Source organism: Phyllostomus discolor, chromosome 5 (assembly GCF_004126475.2).
Source record: "Phyllostomus discolor isolate MPI-MPIP mPhyDis1 chromosome 5, mPhyDis1.pri.v3, whole genome shotgun sequence".
In the NCBI taxonomy this organism is placed as follows: domain Eukaryota; kingdom Metazoa; phylum Chordata; class Mammalia; order Chiroptera; family Phyllostomidae; genus Phyllostomus; species Phyllostomus discolor.
The window spans coordinates 167526635-167535851 of record NC_040907.2 but is presented as its reverse complement, the minus strand read 5'-3'; positions in this window follow the sequence as shown (position 1 = coordinate 167535851).

Here is a 9217-nt window from a genome sequence, read left to right as displayed (position 1 = left end):
GCAGGCTGCTGGTGGCCAGGCGCTGGAGAGAGGCGGGGATACAGAGCAGCTGCCTAGCGGGCACGGGGTATCCTCGTGGGGTGACGAAAATGTTTCGGAACCAGACACAGGTGGTGGCTGCACAACATCGTGAAGCACTAAATGCTCCTGAACTGTTTCACTTTAAAACGGTCAATTTTATCTCCTGTGACTTTCACTTCGATAAAAATAAGATCCCTGGGATCTTATTTTGCAATAAGACAAGGCATTTACTTTATCTCTCTTAAAAATGTCATATGGAAGTCCTGGCTGGTGTGGCTCAGCGGATTGAGTGCCGGCCTGCAAACCAAAGGGCTGCTGGTTCTATTCCCAGTCAGGGCACATGCCTGGGTTGTGGGCCAGGTCCCCAGTAGGGGGTGCAAGAGAGGCAACCACACGTTAATGTCTCTCTCTTTCTCCCTCCCATCCCCTCTCTACAAAATAAATAAAATCTTTTTAAAATAAGAAAAAAGTCATATGGAAATTTTAGTAAAGATTGGAAGTTAGTGCAGTGTGATAAATGCTCCCAATAAAAACACAGTGATGAGAGCAGGTCTCCCGTCCTCTGCAGCACTCAGAAGTGAAGTTCAATGTCTTCTGGACAGGTCCTGATCCTGTGACCGGATGGGGATTTAACCAGAGAACTGTGGGTGTCATTGACCAGCACGACTCCCAGCCACAAATATTCTCCCCACCTCCCCTGGTGCAAGAAAAAAAAAAGTGCAAATTGCAACACCTCCTGAGGACCCTTCTTTAAAGGTGTGCTTTGTCGTGTCTGTCTCTGACTGACTCCACTGGGGGACAGACAGCAAAGCTGCCCCTTACCCCGAGACAGCCCCTCGGGTTCAGGGTTTGTGGCAGCCAAGTGCACCACGGTGCTCAGGGCTCATCTGAAAGTGAAAATCTGCCCCCATCCTCACAGTCCACCCCCGTCTCCCTCTACAGAGAGAGAAAGAAACCCAAGTTTCAAACAAATCAGGGATCTGAGAACACCAGCAAGTTCACCTGGGGCTGTTTCAGGGTCCACGAGATTTTCTTTACAGCGTGCCTGCACAAACCCCTGCTCTAAAAAAAGACACTGCCCAAGAAAGATGCATAACTTACGAATCCTGGAATCCTAGTCCCGTCCCTTCCCTCCCCAGGAAGTACTACCCTACAGTTAGAAACTGCTCAACCTGTACAACGGTTGGCCGTGCCTGTAAAATAAGTCTGCTGAACGAGAGTACCAATGGCATCAAACTGGCTTACACAGGTTCAAGCTGAACTGGTGGAAGAAACCGTGAGTGTGTTTCCTGGTGCAAAGCTTTCCACCTGGGATGATTTGGGAGTGTGATCTGAACTCGCTGCTCTTTCTTACACACTCGGTTTCCAAGTTGCACATTTGCAGGACAGTAGCTGGCAAACAGACATGCCCGAGTGCTCACAGCACGTGACCCCTGAGCAGTTAGTTGTGCAGGGCTGGAAGCAGGAGCTGAATGCACGCCTGAGAGCGACACTGTGGTGCAGCATCTTCATTTAGAAGCTCCTGGGTGTTATGGGGGGGGAGCCTACTTTGTCCGTGTTAACAGGAAAACACGCATGAGCGTTCTACAAACGACTTCACGCCGGAGCTCATGTCAGCAGATCGGGCACAGCACGCACTGCCGTGTGTACACTCTGAACTACTCGGGGTTTCTGACCAAATCGCCTCCAGAAGGAGGAAATCGTTTTCTTGATGTCCAAAAAAAACCAAACATTTGTACATCAAATTGGTAATTTAAAAATCAGTAAACAAAATAAGCCCTAAGGGTTGGATACCATTCTATTTGTCTTCCTCTCTTCACTCTAGAATTTTCTGCACATCTTTGAAGGGGGAAGGGGAGGGGATTCATCAAAGTAATAAGATACTGACAGTCTATCTCTACCTGCCTGAAGCCACGAATATGGCATCCTTCTCCTTGGGTCTTTCTGTTCATATCGAGGAACACGAGAGAGACAGAGGTTTACACTGAGATCCGTAACCAGGGGTGGGCCGCCTGAGTTCGAGAAGTCTCTGGAATTCTTACAGAAGGTTGTGCTTAGGTGCAGCATCTTAGAGGAGGGTCAAACATCTCATCAGGCTCTCAGAGAGATCGCTGACTTAATAAAGCACCACGCTCTTTATTTTAAAAGGCCCCCTCAAAACTTCCAACTACTAAGTCAAACCTAATTTGGATTCAGCCCTGAGTTGCCACCATCTTCACCATATTTAGAATTCCGCCCCATTGGTTGGTTCAACCCATTTTTGCTGTGCCCACTACGCGCCGGAATGGAGGGTGGGGCAGAGAATGATTATAAAATTTGAAATCGGGCCCCAGAAAACGAGGGGAACAAACACCACACGAGAGAATCCACAATGGGCAGCCACTCCGGGCTCGTTTTAGGGAGGGGTCGGTGGCTGGCCCCGCCCACTTGAGATTTGAGTTCAGATCAATTTTAGTTGGAATAAACCTCTCGAACCCTCCAGCCTTCCCGGAGTTTAACCTACACAGGTAGTACAGCACTGTGAGAAGTTTTCCACTTACCTTCATATCACCTGTCTGCAGGTATTCCCCAAACGAAACTAAGTCATTAGCACCACAGTGTGGTCTCCCGAGACTCTAGTCCTACGTACATTTTTGGACAAGCGACGGCTGATGCGTGTCACGTGACAAACCGTGGAAGCAGTTCTGTTCTCTGGAACGGCCAGGTTCTGTCTCGCCCACACAGACCCAGAAAGCGGATCCACACCATCGCAGCTCTAAAGAACCAGGTCCCAGCACGGAGAGAGCGGGGCCTGATCCTCAGCAGGCGAGTCCCATCCAGGTCTCTCCCCCCAGCCCCCACCCCACTGTGTGTCCCCCATTCGCTGCTCCCAGAAGATGGGCTGGGCTTAGAGATGCTCGAGGTCCCACAGAGAGCAGCAGAGCTGGGTGGGGACCTGGGAAATGCTGCGGCTGCAGAACCCATACTGCAAGCCCTGTGTTATTCTGCCCATTTTACAGATGAGACACCAGGGGTACATCTAGGTCCGTCAGGGGTCTTAGTCCCTCCGTAACAATTAACCGTAACAATGAGTCAACAACCCTACAGTGAAATTTCCAGACCAGTCAAGGCAAGACAATGAGGCCAGCCCCAGTTGGCCTTTCTTCCCGACTTCGGAAACCAAGGGGGAGGAGTGCCGGTCTGTCTTGAATGCTCTTAAAACACCAGCTGGTGCCACCAGGCAGGGCGCTGGGGCTCTGACTCCTGCCAGGGGCAACACGGAGAACCCCTCCCTGCATTTAAGCATCGGTTCCAGCCTTGCTCCTGCCAGCCTTTCTGCCGCAGTCAACGCTGCGTGTTAGCTCTTCTGGTTCCTCTGCCTCCCGCCCAGAGGGAGGTTAATGAACTGCAGGGCTGCCCGGGGAGCAGAGGCTGGTGGAGGCAGCTAAGCTGGAGGAGCTCCAAGGGGACAGGCTCCACTGCCCCCCGGGGGCAGGGAGAAGGGACGCTTCCCGGGCCAGGGAGGGCAGGGCCAACGCCGCAGCTGCCTGGCGCCCCTCGACTGTGCACTGTCACACATGGAGGGGCACTGTTGGCAGGCAAAAGACTGAGCTTTGCATTTTATCAGGACAGATGGCAAAAATGAACTACAACCCACGTGTGCCTAACACCAGCGTTTCTGCCCCCCAACACCAGGCTCTTCAAAGGCCCCCTGCAAAGGCAGCCATGTTTCTCCAGGAGCTTTGTTGTCCCAGAGAAGATGTGGGCAACGGCCAGGCCTGGAGCGAAGCGTCAGAGGCAGCACCTTGCCAGGCCTTCTGACCACTCCAGGGTTGGAACCAGTCCGTCTGGATGCACACCCAGCTCTGGCGCCATCTGCTGGCCACTCGGGGCACGTCGTCTCCGCATCTATCAATGAGATTTTAACAGCCCCCTCCTAGCGCTTGTGGGGCAAAGACTGGGTGAGCCCCGAGCCTGGAGCAGAGCTGCCACAGCAAGCACTAAGAGAACGGGGTTGCACCGCCATCGTTTCTGGTTTCCTCTGACAAGGCTTGTGTCGGCTGGGCCCCTGCATCTCAACACAGCACTCCATTTGACTCCCCGGCAGCACACGGCCAAAAACGAGGTATCCTCACTATGACTCCAAAGGAAACATATGGTTTACTCCCACAGATGCACAAGGTTGGGGGGAAATAGCGTTTTTTATCTGATCACTAAGATTCTCAGCCTCAGTCTGTCATTTCCACACGAAACTCAAATTTCTATAAGCTTTGCTAACATGTGGGAAGCGTCCTTGTGCCCCCTCAGCCCTGTTCCTACTTTACAGAAATCCTCATGTTTCAACCTGTTCTAACGTAGATGAGGAAAGAGCAACAGAGAACTGAACACAAGGGAGAGTGAGTGTATCGCTTGGTAACCCCCTATCATGGGTTGAATTCTGCCCTCGCACCCCGAAAAAAATTTCATATGTTCAAGCCCCCGCCTAGTACTTCAGGGCGTGTGACCTTACCTGGAAACAGGGTCTTTGCAGATGCCATTTGTTAGGACGAGGTCATACTGCAGTGGGCGGGACTAATCGCTGTGAGAAAGGAAGTGTGGTCAGCTGCAGTGTGTCCCCTAAAAAGACATGTTCGAGTCCTAACACCCGGCGTCTGGGAGTGTGGCCTTGTTTGGAAACAGGGTCTTGCAGGTGTAATCAAGTTACAATGAGGTCGTCTTGGGTTCGGATGGGCCCCGATCCAATGGCTGGTGTCCTTAGAAGATGAAGGCCATCTGGACACAGAGACACACACACAGGGACAACGCCACGTGTTGAGAGAGGCCCACCTGGAGCGCTGCATCTGCAGACCCAGGAACGCCAAGGGTTGCCGCAGCCGCCAGCAGCCAGGCGAGAAGCATGAACCAGAGCTTCCCCGAGAGCTTCCGGAAGGAGCCGAGACCTTGATGTCAGACTTCTAGTCTCCAGCACTGTGAGAGAACATGCTTCCATTGCGATGAGCCACCTGGGCCGTGGTCTTTGTTACAGCAGCCCCAGGAGACTCACAGAGAGCAGGGCCCAGGTCGGTCAGGTGCCACGGCAGTGATCGGAGAGGTGGGTTCTATCAATACCCCGTACACAACTGGAGAGGAGACTAGAGCTGTACCCCAAAGAATGAGGAGGGGCCCCACTAACAGAGGAAGAGGGTAAAGAGCGCTGGGCAGGCAAGTGCTGAGACCACGACATTCATGTGCACTGCCATCGTGGCTGGCCGGGTTTCTTGCGGGAGAAGAAAAGGAATGTGGTTTCACACTGCAGAAAAGGTTCATCCCCCCACTTCCAAAGGCCGTATGGATCCCTCCGCCCCACATCAGGAATGTATGGGCCAGTACGAGTCTAACACTTTGATTCTTTAAATAAGATCTGAAGTAGCTTCATTTGCTTTAACACTCAGGGAGCTCACAGGCTCCTTCAGTTGTGCGATTCCGCTGGAAGGAATGTTTTATTAACTACGCCGAGGTTTATGAAAAATTAAAAGTTAAGTTTCTGCGAATCACATATTCTTTTTCAGCTCCCTATCAGTTCACTTTTTTTTCTGTCATAAAATTCAAATTAAGCACCAAATATAAGAAAGGTCTATTCCAGGGAATTGAAATGAGTTGTCATTTTAATGTGCTTTTAAACTATTCTTGATTGATAACATACTTGCACTGACTGGTCAGCTCAGAGATATTAAAGCGTTGCTTGTGACGGGTAATCCTCCCGCGGACACCCTCAGATGGCATCGGGCTTAAAGGTTCCACTTCAAGGCCAGCCCCTCTGCAGCCGGAATTCTAACGAACCACACAGACGGAATCCTTGAACAGCCTGGGTAGCGAGCAACATTCTCTGCGATCACGTTCACCTTTAAAGTGCACGGCTTACCAGCGGAAGTTGAAGGTACGGGAATTCGCCTTTTGAATATGCATTCGAATCAGCCAACAAACAGCGGATCCACCGAGACCTTCCCCTTGAGCTAACGTGCCGTGTGTCGGGTGCTGCTGTCTGCGCTCTGGGGACATCAGCTCAGTTAATTCTCACAGCACCCCTATGGGTGGGCACTCTTGTCCCCCATTTCACAGAAGTAAACTGAGAAACAGAGAGGTTATAAGACCTGCCCAGAGCACCTAGCTCTCAAAGCGCACAGCACCAGGATCCTAACGTAGACCCGCCCCAGAGTCCATGAACTTCACCTGGCTGGGTGCAGAGATCCGCCCTCCTGCCTCCAAGGGCCTTACAGGCTTTCATGAGACGAAATCTTTCCATGTGAAATCAGAGTCAACGGTGCTTGATGGTCTATGGTGAAATGACTTCACAGAAGTCAGCCCTGCCAATGAGTGAGAGGTTTATGGACCCCCACAGTGCCCAGGGAGGGGAGGAAGGAGAGACAGCGGATTGGATCTAAATCCTGCTCACAACCCAGCAAAAGTCACAGTGTGTCACTTCTTGGCCTCAGAACAGTCATCTGTTTCCTCTCACGTTGCCTGGGCCAGAAGCCGCAGGTCACCAAGAAATGCAGGACAACACCACCCGTGAACAGCGGCAAACCCTTGTAACCGGGGTCACCAACTTATCCTGGTATTCCTGGACTTTTCTAGCTTTAGTACTAAAATTCTGAGTCCCAGGGACGCCCTTCTGACCTGACTCCGCTCTGTACTCAGCTCCCAGGTTCAACCTGCTTCTGTGGAAGGCAGGTGGCAAACAAACACACAGTCACATTGTCTATCCACTGAAACTGAAGTGCATCGCAGGTAAGGGTCACGCTGTCAATCAAAGATAGAAGAATTGGACCCTGGGCATCTGGTAAACAGAGCACTAAATGTTTTTACTTTTTCTATCAGCGAGAGGGGCACCTCATCTTTCTTTACTTGATAAGAATTCGTTCTGCAGGGAGATTGCAATTTAACGCCCCAAGTGCCACCTCTGATGGGTAGCAAGCAATAACTTACTGCCATTTCATATCTGCAAGTTCAGTGTAAGCGTCTAAGGTTTGGTGTGTTTTAGGTGTCCCTAAATACAGAGGCACCCTGGATTTGATTGTCACAAAGCGTCCCTATAGAAAAACTGTACTGAAGGATTAGTCCCAGAATAGAAATTCTCTTCACTGCAAATGGGATCATCAGTGTGATTTGGGATGCCCCAAAACAAGATATTTAAGACATTTAATTCACAAAAGGATATATATATATATGAAAATAGAACACTGTCTACAATTAGACACATACATGTATGATCAGCTGGGTTTTGACAAAGGTGCCAAGGCAATTCAATAGGTAAAAAAAAAAAAATCTTTTCAACAAATGGTCCTGAAACAATTGATCTCCCATTTGCAAAAAAAAAAGAAAACATGGGAGAATATCTTAGGGCTTGGGTTATGCCCAGATTTCTTAATTAAGACACAAAAGCATCAACATTTAAGTCTTTTAGAGCTCAAAAACTGGTAAGACAATAAAAAGACAAGCCACAGGCTGGAAGAAAATATTTGCAAAACTTGCATCTACCCAAAATGCATAAAGAACACTCACAGCTTAATACAAAGAAGACAACTGGGCAAAAGATCTGAATAGACACTTCATCAAAGAAGATAAATGGGTGGCAAATAGGCAAATTAATCATCAGGATAATGCAAAATAAAATCACAATGAGATACCCCAACATGGCCACTAGAATGGCTAAAGTAAAAAGACTGACAGTAGCAAGTGTCTGCAAAGATGCTGAACACCTTACACTCTCATAAGTTATTGATGGAAGGATCAAATGATACACTTTGGAAGATGAGGCACTTTCTTATTTTATAAGTTCTGGGTCTTTTTAAAACTTCATTTTAGTAAAATCACAACTATATTTTTACCATCAAGATTTTTCACATAGTTTGTGTGTTATCAATAGCAATGACAAATGATTAAATGATCAAAATGTAGTAATATTCAAAATGTACAAGATTGCAACAAATTTTCATTAAAAATGTAAGTGAAAAGAAAACATTAGAACTTGAGAATTACAATTATTTCTATGCTTTTAAAAATAGTTTATTCAGTGGATTGAGCGAGGGCTGTGAACCAAAGAATCACAGGTTCGATTCCCAGTCAGGGTACATGTCTGGGTTGCAGACCATGACCCCCAGCAACCGCACATTGATGTTTGTCTCTACCTCTCTTTCTCCTTCCCTTCCCTCTCTAAAAATAAATAAAATCTTTTTAAAAAATAGGGTTTTTTTTCCTAAAATATTCCAAAGTATGTATGGAGTGGAATACATACTTTCCACTTTGCTCCAGTATATGTAAGAGCAAATTAAATTTTTGATTACTAAATATAAATTTTTTTAATCGAAAGTACTCGAAACTGAAGTTTCATTTAATTTTTTTAAATGTAATCAAAGACTTCCAGCCAAGATGGAGGCGTCAGTAAATATGCTTTGATTCCTCACACAGCCAAAAGAAGGATAACAACCAATTTAAAAATAAAAAAACAACCAGAACTGCCAGAAGACTGAACTCTATGGAAGTCCGACAACCAAGGAATTAAAGAAGAAACGTTCATCCGGACTAGGAGGAGGGGCGGAGATGGGCAGCCAGGGTGGAGAGGATGCATGGCAAGGCAGTAGCTGGAGGACCTGGGCAGACAAGATGGCTGCTGGAGGACCAGGTGGTCCCACATCTGCGTGTGGATACACTGGGAGAAACACTGGGGGGAAAGACAGACCATCAACCCGGAGTTCCAGCGTGGGAAAAGAAAGCCTCAAAATCTCTGGCTGTAAAAACCTGTGGCGGTTGTGGCAGCAAGAGAAATTGCCAATCTCACAAGAGAGTCTGTTGGAGTGGCCCACAGGGTCCCAGAATGTACACAAACCCACCTACCTGGGAATCAGCACCTGAGCAGCACCAGAAGGGTTCAATTCACTTGTGGGAAGCTGGGGAAGTGACTGAAGGTGAGGAAAGAGCTGAGCAGGCAGCACTGTTCCCTCTCGGACCCCTCCCCCACATAGAGCACCACAACGCAGCAAAGAGGATTGTCCCACCCTGGCGAATACCTAAGGCTCCACCCCTTACAATATAACAGGTGTGCTAAGACAAAGAAATCTGGCCCAAATGACAGAGAAGATCAAAATTCCAGAAAAAGAACTAAGTGACAAGAAGATAACAACCTATCACATGCAGAGTTCAAAGCACTGGTAATCAGGATGCTCACAGAAATTATTGC